Source organism: Felis catus, chromosome C1 (genome assembly GCF_018350175.1).
Source record: "Felis catus isolate Fca126 chromosome C1, F.catus_Fca126_mat1.0, whole genome shotgun sequence".
NCBI classification, from domain to species: Eukaryota; Metazoa; Chordata; class Mammalia; order Carnivora; family Felidae; genus Felis; species Felis catus.
In genome coordinates, this window is record NC_058375.1 from 62,396,859 (window position 1) to 62,416,178 (window position 19,320).

At 36.0% G+C, this 19,320-nt stretch overlaps 1 long non-coding RNA gene across 1 annotated transcript in view; it reads right to left on the reverse strand.

Annotated features, from left to right (window-relative positions):
- Window positions 1-1,264: 1,264 nt before the first annotated feature.
- LOC109502399 overlaps window positions 1,265-19,320 on the reverse strand; it is an 88,058-nt gene continuing 70,002 nt past the window's right edge. Inside the window, exons 3-5 of the long non-coding RNA XR_006584411.1 lie at window positions 14,013-14,158; window positions 11,140-11,195; window positions 1,265-3,694 (exon numbers count right to left, since the gene is read on the reverse strand). This is a non-coding gene — a long non-coding RNA (uncharacterized LOC109502399). The remainder of the gene's footprint in view (window positions 3,695-11,139; window positions 11,196-14,012; window positions 14,159-19,320) is intronic.

Below are 19,320 nucleotides of genomic sequence, written 5' to 3' on the forward strand. Positions count from 1 at the left end.
ATTCCTTATTTCTGCCTTTGCCTTTCTTGCATTTCTCTCTTCACCCCAGCCATCTCATACATTCCAGCAGCTCTGTCCTCAGACAATGACTCCTAACTCCTGCCCTGATCTGTCTGCTAAGCCCCAGCTAACTGCTGGGCTTCTCCTGTATAGCTGTTACTTTCTAAGTTTTCTCTCCTTACAAGGTTTCCTGGTTCTTTGGCTAGAGAGAGCAGGCTTTTACTGGGATTTTATTTATTTATTTTTTTCTGAGCCCATTGGCATTTCTGGGCTCTGGCTTTTCCAGTTCCCAGTCTGGGACATGTGGCGTAAGAAGAAAACCCAGAGCACTTACCACTGTGTTGTTCTTTAGGTCCCGAGATCCCTAGCTGGTCCACCTTCCCCTCTTCACCTTTCAGTCTTCTTATGTTTGTTTTCTACACATGTCCAGAGTTTTTAGTTGCACTTAGCAGAAGAAAATATATCTACTCCATCTTCCAGAATCAAAGTCTAATATATATATTTTTTAATTATTGGTAATGTCACATTGTTGGGGGATTGTTGACACCTTTGGAATCTAATAGCCACAGTTCCCTTTATTTAGTGTTGTGCCCCATCTCCCAGCTTGTATGCTTTGCTGCTCTTGCTTTAGGCTTCTGGAGCCTATCCACTCTAAAATAAAGAAAAAGGCTGGAGTCTGTTTCCAATCCACCTCCCACCCTGCTGCCACATATACACCCACTGTCTCATAGCCAATAATGACAAGTGCAGAGCTTCCAAAGGTAACTCTGTTGCCCAGAAATGGGATAAACTTGGACATGCATAAGCTCCCAGCAGCATCGGGCTGAGGCTGGGACTTCACCTGAATCCTATCATGTTTTTTCCATTTCCTTACCCGTTTCTCCTGGGAGAGCCTGCTTAATAAATCACTTGCACTAGCATGGTGTCTTCTGCGAGAACCTAACCTAAAACAGGTACTGTGATTACTTTGGATCTATTTTTTAAAGGGATAGCATACATTTATTATAAAGAGTTGATGTTTTACTATGTTAGAAATTATATCATTGGTAGTGATTAAAATTTACCACGTAAACATAATGCAAATAAACTTATGATGTTAAGTGTGTAATTTTATTTTTTTTTAAATGTTTATTTATTTTTGACACAGAGAGAGAGACAGAGCATGAGTGGGGGAGAGGCAGAGAGAGAGGGAGACACAGAATCCGAAGCAGGTTCCAGGCTCCATGCTGCCAGCACAGAGCCCGACGCAGGGCTCGAACTCACAGACCGTGAGATCATGACCTGAGCCGAAGTCGGACACTCAACCTACTCAGCCACCCAGGCGCCCTAAGTGTGTAATTTTAAACATGTTTTGGGGAAGTATCTGACCAACAGTTTTTGAGAATCACTTTTTTTTTTTTTTAAAGTAGGCTTCATACCAGCACAGAGACCAATGCGAGGCTTGAACTCATGACCCTGAGATCAAGACCTGGATGCCTAACCAACTGAGCCATCCAGGTACTCAGTGTAATACATACTATTGTAAGAATTTAGAGGCAGGAATAATTGATTCTACGTGTGGGAGTACTAGAAATACAATTCAAGAGGGTATCATTTCATTTATGTCTTAGAGGTCAAGAAACAAGTTCACTTAACTGAAAAAAAGTCCAAGAAAAACTCTTGCCAGACAGAAAGAATGCGTAATGTAATTAAGGCACTGAAGAGCATGATATATTCAGTGATGGTGAATATTCCGGAAAAGCTGAAATGCAATATACGGTATGAAGTCAAGTTGGTTAAAGCCCAGTTGCGAAGGGCTTTGCAATCCACCAGGGACACAGACCAGTGTTGCCTAAACATAACTGTGCATCAGAAACTCCCAGGCTAGCAGTGTCTGGGGGAGTGCTTTTCAGAACACGGACTCCCAGACTTCACTTGTCTTTCAAGCCAAAATCATCAGTCTGGAGTCTAAGAATCCATTTTTTATAGAGATTTTGTTTTTATGTTTATTTATTTACTTTTGAGAGAGACAGTGTGAGTGGGAGAGGGGCAGAGAGAGAGGGAGAGACACAGAACTCAAAGCAGGCTCCAGGCTCCGAGCTGTCAGCACAGAGTCTAATGCAGGGCTCAAGCTCACAAACTGTGAGATCATGACCTGAGCCGAAATCAGATGCTTAACTGATTGAGCCACCCAGGTGCCCCTAGGAATCCATTTTTTAAACTCATGCAAGGGATCATGATAAAATCAGCCCACCACTTTTAGAATTCACTGATAACAGACTTTATCCTGAAGGCACTGGAGAGAAATTAAAGACTTTTTAATGAAAGAAAGTAGCATGATCAGATGTTGCCATGTACCTATGCCACAGATTTTATGTATACACGTTATAGGAAGGTAAGCAGAGGTTCTGATAGATTAATTAATGAAGTCACTGTCCTTATCCTTGTGTCTAAAGCAGCTGCTAGGAGGAATGACAATATGTATAGCTGTGTCATTTGAACTCTGTTCAACTCCAGGCACTCCTTAAAGGTATACAGAGCACATTCTTCCATACTAACATATACAGCAGTCTTGCCAAAAAGAAATTGGGGCAGGAAAGAAATCTTATAGTCTCAGAATGTCTGCAACATTTCTTCTAATTTAATGAATAAAATGTGGAAATGCCTGGCAGCAGGTGGATGAAAAGAGAAGAGAAACAATTTAAAAATAAGCCCTAAATACATATAGAAGTGGGGGGGAGGGGGGAGGAACCGGAGGGAGGGGTGTCCTGTGATGGAATAACTATGAGTTCTGTTGTGTAAAAATATCTCTAAAGATCTCATAATCCATTGGCTTTCATAATCCCTCAACACATTTAAACTGAGCCCATGGGATTTATGGATCCAAAAATTTTATAAAGTGAGTATATGCATAAGAATCAGGAAGAGAGGGGCTGCCTCCTAATCCCTTTATCTAAGGTAACAGAATTATCCTGTTCCTCTTAGATTAGCAGAGAAGAGAATACAGATGCTGGCCATAAACCCAAAAAGACATTGAACCCCACTTGCTTCTCAGCATAGTACATTATTTTATATTCAATTCACATGCCTGATCAAGAATATTAATAACTATAGCAAGGCAATTAGTAATAATTTAATATGCAAGATAACCTACTGAGAATTACCTTGTGGTTTCTTTTCATTGTTGTTCCAACTAAAATGAAGGGGATCTTTTCCCTTCCCCCAGGATGGAGGCAGTCATTTATTCCTAAAGCCTGGATTCCTCATTTCTCCACATCATCTACAAACTAAATGCTTTTTTGCTCTAACGCAGAAAAAAAAAAAATCTGTTAGCTTTACTGAGAAATGGGAAAGAAAATTTAAAAACGTGCTTTTGTTTTTGAAATTCTAGGGCAGAGGTCATAAACTAGTGGTGGAGGTATATACAAACACCCGTTTTGGCCTACACAGATTATGTTTTTCCTAATTGAGCCTATATTTTAAAATATGATGAACTGTTTTGTTTTTTTAAGTACATCTCTAGTTTTTCTTTAAAAATGGGAAGATCTGACTAAACTGGGCCAGAGACAACACTTAGTCAAATTCTGGTGTCCACAAGGCTTTTCCACTTACCACAGCTGCAGCGCCTCCTGCAGGCTCTCTGACTCACCGGCTGCAATCTTTCCCACTTCAGGGCTTGTCCGGGGGCATCAGCATTGGCAACTCCTGATTAGAACTTCAGGGAGAATTAAACTATATAATGATGTTAGTTATGGTATTACACAATAAATAAGAGCTCAGAGTAGGACTGGCTACACAATTTGCAGAGGACAGTGCAAAACGAAATGCCACAGGGGCGCCCCTGTTGAAAAATGTTCAAGAATTACAAGATGGCAACAACGCGATACTTGTAAGTATGGGGTCCTGTGCAGCTGCACAGGTTATACACCCATGAAGCTGGCCCTGGATTGGAGGCGTGGTGCTTCTAGAGTTGAAGAGCGTAATGTGTGTCAGGATGTTTGGCCCTTCTCCCCCCTTTCGGAACGGGGCAGAGTGCTACAGACTCTGTGATGTTCCTGGTCAATGTGCCTGCTTTCACATAACACCCCTGAGGGGGCAGCGCCATGGGCAGCTGCTTAGGAGCCTACAGGGACTGAATACTCATCACTGACGTTTTGAAAGGTAAGGCAAAGGTCTCGTGGCTAAACTTAGACCAAGTAAAATGAAACCGTTTTGAGCCACCTGATTGCAAAGGCAAAGGCGGTGATGAGCACCTTGTTTTGAAAACAAAGGTCTTCCCCATTTTGACAGGAGTTGTGGAAGCTCATGGGTGAAGTGTTAAAGAACCTTGAAAAATGGCTGCCTTCCTCCTTCGGTGGGTTGACCTTGAACTGCTTTAATTTTGTTGGGGGAGGGGAGTAAAACTTAACTGCCATATGAAGTGTATAATAAGGAATATCTTTTGGTTAGAATTTTTGGTCTTTAAAAATGGGATTTGACCTTCATTCAAAGTGGGCTTTGACGCTCAAGCCTCTCTTTTCCCTACTCTACTATGCTGCTGTCAACATGCAGATGTCTCTTAATGCAAAAGAATTGTAATACCCATAAATGCTTATGTTCTTAAACTCAACAGTTTAATGTACTGGATTTTTATGCATTCAGTTCTTGCTAAGAATTTCTCAGCCCTTTTTCTTTCTGTCTTTAAAATGGTTCTGTTTAAACTCTAATTTTAACTCACGGCACATGTATTTATTTAAAATTTTTTAATGAATTTAATAAATTTTATTTCTTTGGAGAAGTTTTAGGTTTACAGAAAAATCAAGAAGAAAGTACAGAGAGTTCTTATACACTACCCTCATCCTATGCCCCCCGCCCCACCCACTTCAGTTTCCCCTGTTTTTAACCTCTTACATTAGTGTTGTGCTTTTGTCATAATTGATGTGCCAATATCAATGCAGTAATATTAACTAAAGTCCAGAGTTTACTCCTCTTCTCATCTCTATTCTCTTTTGAAACTATTAGCCATCTACTGGGCCTAATTTATCTATCTATTCTCCTTATCTTTCATCCCCCCTTCCCCTCCATCTCTTTATCTTTATGCAGTTTATTCTTTCTCATCTACTCAGGTTATCTTTCAGCAAACTCATTCTTGTTTCTACTGTGTCTAATCTGTCTAGCTGGCCTACTGAGTTTTAAATTTCAAAGACTATATTTTATTTCTAGAAGTTCTGTCTGGTTCATTTTTTTTTCTCTAAATATAATTTTTGTCAAGTTGGCTAAGATACAGTGTATACAGTGTGCTCTTGGCTTCAGGAGTTGATTCCTATGATTCATCGCATACATACAATACCCAGTGCTCATCCCAACAAGTGCCCTCCTCAATGTCCATCACCCATTTTACCCTCCCCCACCCCTCCCATCAACCCCCAATTTGTTTTCTGTATTTAAGAGTCTCTTATGGTTTGCCTCCCTCTCTGGTTGAAACTATGTTTTCCCCCATCCCTCCCTCCATGGTCTTCTGTTAAGTTTCTCAAATTCCACATATGAGTGAAAACGTATGATACCTGTCTTTCTCTGACTGACTTATTTCATTTAGCATAATACCCATGTTGTTGCAAATGGCAAGATTTCATTCTTTCTCATTGCCAAGTAGTATTCCATTGTGTATATCAACCACATCTTCTTTATCCATTCATCAGTCAGTGGACATTTGGACTCTTTCCATAATTTGGCTTTTGTGGATAGTGCTGCTATAAACATTGGGGTACATGTGCCCCTATGAATCAGCACTCCTGTATCCTTTGGGTAAATTCCTACTGGTGCTATTGCTGGGTTGTAGGGTAACTATATTTTTAATTTTTTTCAGGAACCTCTACACTGTCTTCCAGAGAAGCTGTACCAGTTTGCATTGCCACCAACAGTGCAAGAGGGTTCCCATTTCTCGCCAACATCTGTTGTTTCCTGAGCTGTTAATTTTAGCCACTCTGACCAGTGTGAGATGGTATCTGAATGTGGTTTTGATTTGTATTTCCCTGATGTTGAGCAATGTTGAACATCTTTTCATGTGTCTGTTGGCCATCTGGATGTCTTCTTTGGAAAAATGTCTATCATGTCTTCTGCCATTTCTTCACTGGATTATTTGTTTTTTAGGTGTTTAGTTTGGTAAGCTCTTTATAGATTTTGGATACTAACCCTTTATGGTTTGGTTCATTTTCAAGTCAGTGACAGGTTATAGAAAGTTTCCAGAAATTTATTTCCCTTTCCATATACCCTTTTCCAGATATTTCTGTCAAATTTACTAACACAAACTTTTCACATGCCTATATAGCATAGAAGTGACCTACTTTCTTTAGCTATACCAATAATAATTTAAAAACTCCTTCTTCGAAATATAAATCTTGAAGAGGAAAGTGAAATCTTTCTCAAGACCAAATTGTTTACTTGCCATTCATACATGTATACAACAATTGCACAATAGTTATTTAACAAATATTTATGGAGTGCCTATGTGTCAGTCACATAGAAACAAGACAAAGCCCCTACCTCCACAAGGCTTTCCATCTTGTAGCATTATTAAATACTGTATTGTGTACACCATCACATAGTTGCCTAGACCTTCTGTGCTCTTTACTACTCATCAATCAAATCCCATTCAAATGTTGCCTCTTCTCAGAAGCTTTCCGGATAGCCCATTTCAGAATTAACTACCTCCATTTGTTTTCCCATAGCACCCTCCCATTATTATATTTCCATAGCACTTTGTTTGTATCTCTATAATCATACAAATCAAGGAGTAGCTTGATATTTGTTAATTGCACAGATATACGTCCACCAACACCATCCTATTAAACTTTGACGACTTGAAGGAGAAAGGTATATTTCTATCATTTTTGTATCTCTGATTCCTTGCACATTGTTGGTTTCTAACAAGTACTCTCTAAACTATTTCAGTTTATAGACACATTATATGTGTGAGAGTTCAGAGCATTATCTAATTTATTACTTTATAGACAAATCACAAATTCCTGGTCAAATCCTACTATTCATTTCTTGGAAGAATCTTTATATGATTGATAAAATCAAGGGATAGGGTGAAAAACTAAGCTTCGAAGACACTGTGCATAATATCATGCTTTATGTCTGATGAGGTATCCACATTTCCAGACTCAGCATTCCAAGATACACCTTGTGACCAAAGGTTATAGATCCTGTTCTTATAGAAAGCCTTTTGAAATCTTTTTACTGTGAAGTAATTTCCCCCATATTGACTACTCCATTTCCCTCTGTCTTTTTATGTATATCGGTATATACATATATGCCCATAAATATAACTATTTTTTCTGAACCATGTGAGAGGAAGTTGAAGATACCATGCTTCATTATCCTTAAATACTTCGATGCATATTTCCTAAGAATGAAGACAGTCTCATATAATCTCAATAAAAATATAAAAACCTAATTATATAATCCACCAATCCTATCAAATTTCATCAGTTGTCTCAATGATATGCTTTTTAATCATTTGTTTTTCTGATCCAAGACCCAATTTAGGAACTTAAATTGCATTGACTCTTGGGGCACCTGGGTGGCTTGGTCGGTTAAGCGTCTGACTTCAGCTCAGGTCGTGAGTCGGTCTGTGAGTTTGAGCCCCACGTCGGGCTCTATGCTGACAGCTCAGAGCCTGGAGCCTGTTTCAGATTCTGTGTCTCCCTCTCTCTCTGCCCCTCCCCATTCATGCTCTGTCTCTCTCTGTCTCAAAAATAAATAAACGTTAAAAAAAATTTTTTTTAAATTGCATTGACTTTCTATCTCTCTTTAGTCTCTTTTAATCATTAGTAATTAGTTAGCAAGTCTTTGTCCTCATAACACTGACATGTTTGAGAAATATATGGAGAAGGTTTTTAAAAATAGCTATCAGTGTATATTTTCTCATATTTATTCATAGTTAGATTCAGGTTATGCATTTTTGGCAAGAAAACTACACAATGATGAGTTCTTGTCAATATATAATTTTAGGAGACATGTGACTTCAGTTTATCTTATCAGTGGTCCTAATATTAATTCTTAATATGATATCTGCTAGGTTTCTCCATTCTTAAGATAATATTTTTTCCTTTTATTTTTAATAAGAAATTTGTAGGATGCTATACTTTATGAGTATCCAAATAATTTGTCCTTCATCAAACTTCTATCCATACATTGTAGCATAATTCTTGTTTGAATCAGTTATTACCATGATAATTACAAAAGAGTAATTTACTATTCCTTTATTCCTTCTACATTTACTAGTTGGCATTCTACTTCAAGAGAAAGTTTCCCCTTTGCCGTGTGTGTGTGTGTGTGTGTGTGTGTGTGAGAGAGAGAGAGAGAGAGATCACTATGGATTCAAATATTTTATTCAGTGGCTTATAATCTGTTGCTACCATTCTTAATTGTCCCAGATGTAGACAGTGTGAGTCACTTCAGGTTGGCTCGTGTGCCCTTTTGATATGTTCCCATCAGGTTTTAACCATTTCCTTATTATTTTACACAAGAAGATGTTCCAAGTTCATCATGTACTGCCCCCAGCCACAGAATCAGCTGAAGAGCCCAGTTCCTTGGCATTTAGACATTATTTTCTGAACATTAGGTGTGTTCATGACAGCAAGTTTAAAACACACACACACACACACACATAATTATGAAATGATTCATCAGTGTATAATAATCAGTAAGTGATCATTATTCAAAGCCTGAATCTTACAGTTTACAGCATCCATGAGATGTGTTGACAGAAATGACATCTCAAACTGTCTCCTAAGTTTATTTCCCTCTAATGTAGCAGCAGGAATGTTCACATTAATACACAGAAATGCTATCTCATTATATTCATTTAATGAGTTCCTTTGTTCCTCAGTTTTTCACCATTTCATATCTGCCCTTATCTATTTTCCAGGACATAGTAAGTCTTAAATAAACTTCTCTTAACTCCTTGGGGAAAAAAGCACCATGCAGAAACCAAAAAATTCTGGCTAATTTCGTTTTACTTAACAATTGCCAATAAGTTACTCAAACCTCCTGTGAATCTTGTGGCTAATGTGTACTGATGCTTTGAAATGAGGCAAAAGCAAATTAGTAAGTCACACGAACCAGCCAGTGTTCCCACAGTAACAGGCATATTGTCAAATTGAAGTTTAATTCATTAGTTCTATAAATGGGAGGGTAGAGAAAGAAAAAGAAACACATTCTCTAGAGTTTTCACAAGCAGCCAGCAGGTGGCAGAATACTACAAACAGTAGACTTGGCTGAGCGGTTTGAGCATCATTTAAAACTGAAATGGTGAGTGTGGGTTTTTGGTTTGTTTTCTTTTCTTTATAAAACCAATTCCAGAGTATTTTGATGTTTTTATTTTAAGAAAAAAATGACAACAAAAAAATTCTGCCACTTATTCCTCTAAAAGTGAAATCAAGTAATGTCAAATGATACTTGGTATTTTAATAACAAAAGCCATATACTCAGAAATGGTCACCTTTGTTATTCCAGTAAGCCATTAAAATTGTATCATGTCTATGGTGTACAATAAAAGAAATACTGGGAACAAGTTTTACTTCAAAATTTTAGTCTGCTTGAATCTAAAATTTACATATAGTTAGAATTGTAAGATCATCTTCTTAACTTCAAATATTTTTCACACACACACGTAAGTAAAATGTATGTGCAAGAATTAATAACCAATGTAATTTTGTACAAATTCATAAGATGAATCTATATATCTATAGATGACTCTATATAGGCCTGAAAAGAAAATTGCTGTGTCTCTCTGTATGTTTGTATTAAATCTATAGGAATCCTAGAGAAAGAGTGAATAATTACATTTATTTGGATTATAGATTTCCAGGTCAAATTTTTTGTTTAGTATTTTTATGTTATTATTCCTCATGCAATCCTGTTTATTCTTTACCTTAAATAGAAGCTCAACGCTTAGACGACAATTAGTTACAAAATTTAAATATACAATAACCAACTCTCTAAATAATCCATTGCTGTTGGTCTAAAAGAATTGTCCTAAAATGGAGGCTCATTGATTCCTGGTGATTTATTCTAGACAACACATTCTAGATTTTGTACACCGTTTATAGGTTTTTTTTTTTGATCCCTTGATTTAAGGGGCTTTTGTGACACTGAATTTTCTTTGAGATTGTATAGAGGAAATGTAAATGAAAGCACACTTTCAATGTAGAGTGTAGGGCAGAGGGTTTCAAAACACAGCACAACTGGGTATTTAGGACTCTGTGGTTTGGCGGTAAAAAGTAGAAATTAGAGAATCTAAAAGTAAAGCCTGGTAAGCAACAGTGTTCTTAATTCAAAGATAAAGATAATCAAATGCTGAGGAATCTTTAGTGATTTGTGTGTGCTTCCTACTGCTATTGTGTGTTGGATGTCGTCTTGGGAACATCTGGCTTAACCTTGTAATCTCTAGTTCACACTGTGTATTTGAAAAAACAAAGGAGCATTTTTCTTAAATATTGCATTTGCATTTTCACTTACAAACTTCTGGAGGTACTTGGCATGTGTTCCTTTGTGAACTTACGTTTTTACTTTCTTGCCTGGATCTCTTTTTTGGATGCTCTACTTAACTATTTCCCCAGACTTCTCTATACTGCACTCTAAGCAAATCAATCCTTTAAGTGGGAAAATACTATTTGAGGGGACATTCTTTCACCAAGGAATGAAGACTAGTTCTTTATAAGGGTTACGTTTCATCAGTCATTTCTATAGTTGCTTCTTTTTTCTGTCTTTCCTTATTTTTTAAAATCAAAAAGCTACATATGATGCCTTAACTCTTGGTTGGTCTGTCGGTGACTGCTGCCCTGTTGACGTTAGCAGCCTAAATATAGAAATGTGCATATAGCTCGCATCAGCTCCAGTATCATGCCTTGTTTCTATGGAAAATACACGATTCAACTTAATTACATAATCTGTCGTTCTCTAAGACAGGGCTTCCAACAGGGCCAAACAATTCTAAAGCAGGTTCGTCTCTTTTTTAAAGAGGGCTAATCAGAAGGGATTTGTGATACTGAAATCACTAAGAGGTAATTATAAATGATTTTGTGCAATTCAGAAATGAAAAATTCCTCCCCAAAGCCCCAAATCTCTGGGTCTATTTTGTTGTAAAATAATGGAAGTTTGTGCTTCACTTACCTATCATGCTAATGTTGTGCCTGGATTTCTGTAATGCCAAAAATGAAAATATGTTCCTATAAAGAAAGATAAATGGATTCCAAGTGACAATAAGAAATGACATGTAATATACTTCTTGAAGCAGAAATTTTCACAATGATGAAAGACAAGGGAATTTATTCCGTGAAAATAATATTAATGATGGGTTTCAACACTGATATTTTTCATTGTTTCTTTACAATCATAGAAGAAAAACATTTTCCAGAAAACTTTCCATAGTCTGTTGACATGCACATCAATTTTTGCTGTTAAAGTAGAAACTAGTAATTACATTTTTAAAAATGACACTCTGGTAATTATATATTTTAAATATGAATCCTGATGTTTAATTAGGTCATATGACTGTAATATCAGCTTGCATTAGCAGCAGATTATCAAATCCCAGCAATTCATCCCATAGAGAAATACAAGAAGAAAAGGCTGCTATAATTGTGAGATTTAAATAGAATAAGCCATAATGCAGTACAATATTCTTTAAATATTTTAATGTTTACTCATGTTATTGAGTAAAGAAATTTATCATCATGGCGTATTCTTTGTAGATAATTACTGTGGTAGCAGTAAGCACATAGGAAGGAGCTTGGTGTTTTTTTCCAGGAAAGCTTTCAAATTAGGCTTAGAGCAGAATTCAAAATGTATATTTGAAAATGGTTTTGTGTATTTTCAATATGCATATGTATATGGTATTAGTTTTTTTTTTTTCTGAAACTAGTTACATTGTGCTTGGATATTCAGTTAAGCAATTTTTATTTTTTAACCTGTATCACAAATCTGCATTTTATTAGCTCTTACTTTCACTTTTTTTCTAATTTTCATTGATAAATAATGCAGTGCAAATAAAACCCATTTTTAGCATATGTATCTATCATTTGCAGTCAATTGTTTCTAAAACACTTAACTATATGCCTATATTTTCTATTTTAATGTTTCAGTTTGAATTTATTACAGTGCATTCAGGACTTTTGTTAATTTGTGTTCTAATTCCTCCTTGCTTCTCTAAATAGCACTGACTGGTATTTAGTTTCATTCTTTTGCCACAAACACAAAAATCATAATAGAGTTAATAGAGAATCTTAATACAACACTCTTTGGGTTGTATTTTTCTCAGTAAAGAGATACCTTTACAGTGTATATGTTGCTCTTCTATGATGCCTTGTGGAACTTCATTCCATAATATTACATTCTGCCTCCAAAATTTGCTCTTTAAGATATAACTCAATTGTTAAGTAGCTACTACAAAATTTATTTGTATAGGTTTAATGAAACAAGTGTTTTTAAGTACTTCTACATTTTAGAGTCTCTTTATAATGTGTCTAATGATTTATACAGCTAAAACAACTTGAGTACTTTTCCATTTCGCCCATAAAAGCTAGGATTTCCCATATATAGGTGCCTTTACTACTCAAGAAGCCTGCTTGAAATTGTTGCACACATTGTCCTGGATGATGCTACCAGAATTTTTATTTAAAACGTCTTCCTTTTTTTTTCTCCTTGCGGGCATATCTGCTGTAATTCATAGCTATAAATATATATTTTGTAATGAGAGCAAAAGTCTCTCTGAATGACAAAAATCTAAAACTGCTTGTGTGGATCTGAGGATTAGATATTCTTTTATTTTATGGGCAAGAGAAAAGAGATTGCTTTTATCGCACACTTTGTCTTTTTGTGTTGACTAAAGCCGCTAATTGTATTAAAGGCAGTGACCAAATGTGTGTGCTAACATTACTGTATTTATAAACAATATTTGGTGCTTTTGATTCACCCTAAAGAATCTATTTCCTAACACTAGAGGTCATTTTAGCTTGTGTGAATATTCTAAAATACTTAGTTTTAATAAAACAGAAGGTTCGGAATATGACACTTCTTAGAAGAGTGCTATCCTTGAAAAACATTTTCCTGGGCTCAGATCCCTAAATTTTTCTCCTAGTTGGACTGTGAGTAGATTCTCTTACTTTATCTAATTTGGAAACTATTAAATGAAAGAATGCTTTGAGTTTCTTATCTAAAGTTCATTTTTGTTAATTCTAAAACATTCCGGCTACTTCACAGGCCTGGTACTTTATCTCGTGTTTTTGCCTATGGTAATTACTTTAAATTTTATTGACTTTTGGATTTGCTATTCCGTTTCTTTAAGCTTTGACATTCCGATCCTCCTCAGCCACAGTGAAAGTCTTACTTATTTTTCGCTAATTTTCAAACATCTGTGAAGTACAGCAAATACATCCATTAGAACAGAGCTTTTCCTTCCCATAACAAAACGAATACCTTCCATTACAATATCTGATTTCCTACTCTTTAAAGATTTAAAATTTTAAGCTCCTTTCTAAAAATACTTTGTTTTTCGTCTCTGAGACTTAATAATGTCAATTCTTTATTTATTTTTTAAAAAAAATCACTTTCAGGTCATAGTGGTGGACATGAGAGGAAATTTCTTTTTCAGAGTAGCATTATATATTTTAGAATATGCTATAGATTATGTAATATGAATTATGATCCTGTTTATATTGAGTGGAGTAGGTAATTACAAGCTATAAATCATTTCTGGGTATCTGAAAAATTTAGCCTTCTTACTCTAGTTACACACATAAATAAAGATAGTTATATTTGTTTTTCTAAATCCAATTTTTAGATCTGCTTAAAATCTGTTGTGCTTCAGAAAGCATGGTGTATTCTGTTTAACATTTTCAATTTAAATCAGAGTATTCCCTTTGATTCAACACTAGAGGTATTTTCTATACCTAGTATTTGCTAGACATATGAAAAATACCAAAAGAAAGTGATTCTTTTCTGCTAAAAATGAATAAGTAATAAACAAACACATTAATTGGGCTTACATTGATTCAAATGATAGGGAGTCCCACGTTTGCTAACTTGGAATCAGAATTACCACCCGATTTTCCAGACATGCCAGTTGCCTGTGTACAGCTACAGCTGCAGTGGCCTGAATTCTGTCCGCAGAATTCTTCTGTCGGTTGCCTACCTGAAAAGAGAAATGCAAGAACAATACTGTGTTTGAGTTCTGCTACTCATTGTCTATTGTAGTTGTTGTGGGCAACTGGTCTTCATTTGGAAAATAAAAGAGAATGAGATATATTTTCAACAGGTGACATTTGAATCTTCTCATCCCTAAGGATGAAAGGGTTCTAAACTACAGAGAAGTTTCATTACAAGGATAACAGAAAGTGGTATCACATGCAGAAACAGTGCTATTGCTCACAAAAGCATCATATTTTCTCACAAAAATCACTGCTGTCTGTATAAGATGGTACTAACGTGTCACATTCCTAAAAAAAATACATAATTTAAAGGCATTTGGAAGAAAGGATATAATGCAAAAGGTGCAATGGTGGGAGTAAAGATATCCAGGTTTTAATTTAATCTGACATTTACTAGCTGTGTGGCCTTTAGGAAGCTACTACTTTTACCCAGCCTTTGTTTCCTCATTTGTACAATAATTAAGAGGCTGAATAGGGTGGTCTCCAGTATCTTTTCTGCCTCTGTTATTCAATATACCTCTGCCCCATACTCTTATCAAGTAATTTTCTTTCATAGAAAGCAGCATGGTCCTAACCTCTTTCATACAATATTATATACACGTGTGTGTGTGTCTGTGTGTGTGAATGTTTTGCTCAGTAGAAAACAATTACATTAATTTCCAAACCAGTACCTATGTTTATATATATATATATAATATATATATATTATATATATATATGAAATATATATTTCATTCTAATGTAGAAGTTCAAAAGTAAGAGTGTAGAAGATGATTATATATTACTATATTTCTAGTAACAGAAACCTTACCTGAACCAAGTCCATCAACACTGCAATAATGAAGGAAAAAGCCAGTGGAGTATTTAACAGTATAAATTTTTTTTGTATGAAGTCAAATTCTCCAAAAGGTCAAAATCCCTTCTAAAACAGTGATACTCGAGGACATTCACTCAAACTTATTTGGGAATATTGTAGGTAAATGTTTACGAAAGAACTGACACCCCTTCTTCCTCCGGTTTTCTTCGGAGACCCGTAACTTTGACCGTATTGAAATATGTAACGTGGCATAAAATATCACCATTTAAAAGATACAGATTTCCAATATATTTTAGTTGGTATTCTAGCATGGAAGCAATGGGATTTGATGTCATAAAAATGGTAGCCCACAAGAGAAACATGTTACAAAAGCAACTCCTTTCTACCACCCTCCCCTCCCCCTGAAATAATAACAATTTGCTAAATTGTTGGGAAGTTGTTATAATTTCTTTTCCAAATTATTACTCGCCCTTTAGATTAGAAATGAGGCCAGGGTTAGCAATCAGCTATAAATGGTAGGATTTTTCAAGTAAGAAGCACTTGTCTGATTGTGAAGTGGAGGCCATTACTGCCTTGATTGGGCCTTTTTTTTTTTTTTTTTTCAGTTCCCTTGATTTGTGGTTGAGAGCGCATATTCACTCCTGTACTGTGAGCAATCAGAGCCTCTCCTCTCTCATTTTTGCTCAGCGATTTAGGGTCCACTACTTTGGCACAGCTGCCACCTTTTAGCTTCCATCATGCAGAACATATCCTTGAAAAAAAGAGGGGGAGAGTGGAGGATGGGAGCAGGTAACTAACGAACATGTGGCTTCTTAATGTGTGCCTATTTTACATTTTCAGAGAAAAATTTTCACTCAAAATGACAATTGTGTTGGAACTTGGACCTCTACACTTCATAAATAAGTTTGGACAGAGACTTGAAGCTTGTGAGACCATGTTTTCCGTTTTTTTATTTTTCTCACCAGGAAAAAAAAAAAACAGGTGTAGGGGTACAAGCAGACACTAAGGCATTGAAGGCACACTTAACTTTATTTAGCACTAGCCTAGTGTCTGTTCTCTGGGAAATGATATCAAAATAAGAGCTTTTTTCTTTACTTTTGTTTTGGAGGGGATTTCATAAGTTTTTCCACCATATTTAAAGTCTAGAGAAAGATGCTATTAAAAGCTCTTGAAATTGGAGTCCTGTTTGTCAGGTTTAAAATTACTTAATATATCCTCCAATTTAAGACAATCTATTCTTGTTGTCAACAGTCAGGAAATATTTTTGTCAGGAGTTAAGTTCATTGCATCTTACTCCTTGAAACTCATTAAAGAATCCCCGGAAAAAACTGAAGCTTCAGAGTTGGAATTAGCTGATCATCTTGGGCACCTTCCTGGATCCTGTCAGTCATCATCAAGTAGCAATGCCCATGTAAGAGCATGTGTCCTATCACCCCAGTTCTGCTCCTGTGTCCCCAAACCAAGCACCCAGATAACTTCCATAAAATAAATACCAAACCTGCATTTTTCTAAATTCATTGTCCAAGTCTGGGTCCTTACTAACCTTGTACAATACAGAGAAGCTCACCAAAATTAAGAATATCATCTGGTAAGTGGTAGTTTCCCTCAGGATCTGTTTTTGAACTTACAATTTTTTCCCATAAACTTTATTGATATATAATTTACCAACCACCATAAAAGTCACTCATTTTGATGTACAGTTCAATGAATTTTAGTGAATCAATAGAATCCAATTTTAGAATGTTGTCATCATCCTTAAAGGAAATAATATGCCTATTAACAATCACCCTCATTTTTACTCCCAGCCCTATGCAACCAATAAGCTACTTTTTTGTCTTTAAATGTTTACCTTTTGGGAACATTTCATATAGATAGAATAATATATGCCCTTTTACATCAGGCTCTTTTACTGAGATGTTTTTGAGATTTAGAGGCTCATCCATGTTGTAGCATGTTGTCTCTTCTTTGATGAATAGTATTCTATTGTATAGATATTCTACATTTTGTCTATCCATTCATCTGATGAGAGATACTTGAATTGTTTTGACTTTTTGGATGTTGTTATTGATGCTGCTACAAACATTTGTGTACAAGTTTGTGTATGGATACATGTTACCAATTTTTTGTGAGTAGGAGTAGAATTACTGAGTCATATGGTAAATCTATGATTAACTTAAGAAACTAACCAGCGTTCCTCAGTGGTTCAGGCAGTTAAGCATCTGACTCTGATTTCAGCTCAGGTCATAATGTCACAGTTTGTGAGCTCGAGCTCTGTGGGGGCTCTGTGGGACTCTGTGGGGCTCTGTGTTGACAATGCAGAGCCTGCCTCTGATTCTCTCTCTCTCTGCACCTCCCCCGCTTATGCCCAAACATGTGTGCATGCTTTTTCTCTCTCAAAATAAATAAACTTAAAAAAAAAAGTTAAAAAAAGAGAAACTGCCAAACTGTTTTGCAAAATGGCTGTATCATTTTACATTCCCACCAGCAATGTATGAGTTCTAATTTCACCACATTCTTGCCAACACTTGCTACTGTCAGTCTTTTTATTATAGCCATTCTAGTGGGCAGAAAATTGGTTTCATTGTGGTTTTGATTTGTATTCTCAACGACCAATGATGATGACACTCTTTTCATGTGCTTATTACCTACTTGCATATCTTTTTGGAGAAGTGTCTATTCAAATCCTTTGCTCATTTTTAAATTAGGTTGTTTTCTCTTTATTGACCTATAAGACTTGTTCGTGAATTCTAAATACAAATCCCTTATTGCTAATATGATTTGCCAACATTTTCTTCCAGGGGGTTGACTTTTCATTTTCTTGATAGTGTCTTTGAAGCACAAAAGTTTTCAATTGTGAGCAAATCGCCTTTGAACTCCTAATGGAGCACACCATTATATCAATTCTGAATATAATTGCTTAAAGAATCAGAGAAAAAGAGAAGTAAAAGGTTAAAAACAAAATCAGTAATTATACTTGAGTCATTGTAAGGAGACAGATTTTTGCTAATCCATTTACTTTAAAAGAATCCGAAACTTTTCACTTCAAAAGAACAAGTTTTTTGTGTTTTGTTCTTTTAAACTCTTCATTGTTAACTTTATGTGGGTCATTTGAATCTTTTCTTACCTAGGATCACAGAAATTAAAAATTCAGCCCTGCCCAAGTCACAAATGGTTTTGAACAATGCACGTATATAAATGAACCTGACGCCACAAATTCTACTCTTTGTGCTTCTACCTCTGAGTAAATGGAGGAAGAAAAATCAGGATGCAAGAAGTTTATTGTCAGGCAGGAGACCCTGAACTCAGCCCTCCCAGGCCCACTTGCATTACCTCATTTGTGAGATGCTTTCTTCTCAGGTACACCCACATTAGTGATTAGTGGCAGTAGCAAATTTACAACCACTGCTAAATGCCAAGTTTTCCGAACAAATTTGGGAGAGATGTGAATAAAACTGTTAGCAAATCCATCTGTTTAGAAGTTCCTTGTGGGAGAGGTGGAGAAAAAAAAGGAAATAAACTTGCCTGTGAGGCAAACCCAGGACCTGTTTGCAGGTGTGGAAGGGGTGCATACACCTTGCTTTTAGTAATCAACGTGGCAAGCACTGTAATACTTTGCACTGCCTACAATTTAAAAATACCCAGCAGCGAATGCTTTGGAAAATTAAATATTCAACTGTTAATAGGTTTACTTTGCAAGTCCAGATTTTTATCTGGCACTTGTTGTGTATCATAAATAAGATATACCCCAAATGCAGTCTGGTTGCCCTAGATGCCTTTCATTTCTTTCCCACCTTTGTACCAGTATGAATGTAGCCACCAATACCCAAAAATCACACTCACTTGCACAAATACCGAGGAGTATTCTTATTTGACTGTATAGTAAACTTTAGTGTTTTTTGAAACCAAAACTCTGGATACATATAATTAAGAATTCAGTAACTACCATTGTTACATTTTATCTTACAGATGCAAGTGTTATTGCAAATACAGAGTTAAAAATCACAAGTGTTGCAGGGTTTAAACATTTCCATCAGATTCTGTTGCACATAAATTGAGGCAACTCATTATCTGTATTATTTTTAAACTTAACTTAGTACTATATGTTACCTGTATTACCTTTTAAAAAGTGGCTTTTCATTAGAGCTCTGTTGAGAATATTACTGAGTCTTAAGGATACCAGCAATCCATTTTTACATTAACCATTTATCCATTATTAATCCATTTTTGACAGGGTTGCATACTTGTTCAAATCAATACACTGAAACCTGAACTAAAGGCTGGTAAAGTTAAAACTTTTGATTGTTATCAACCAATAGAGTTGAAATGCAG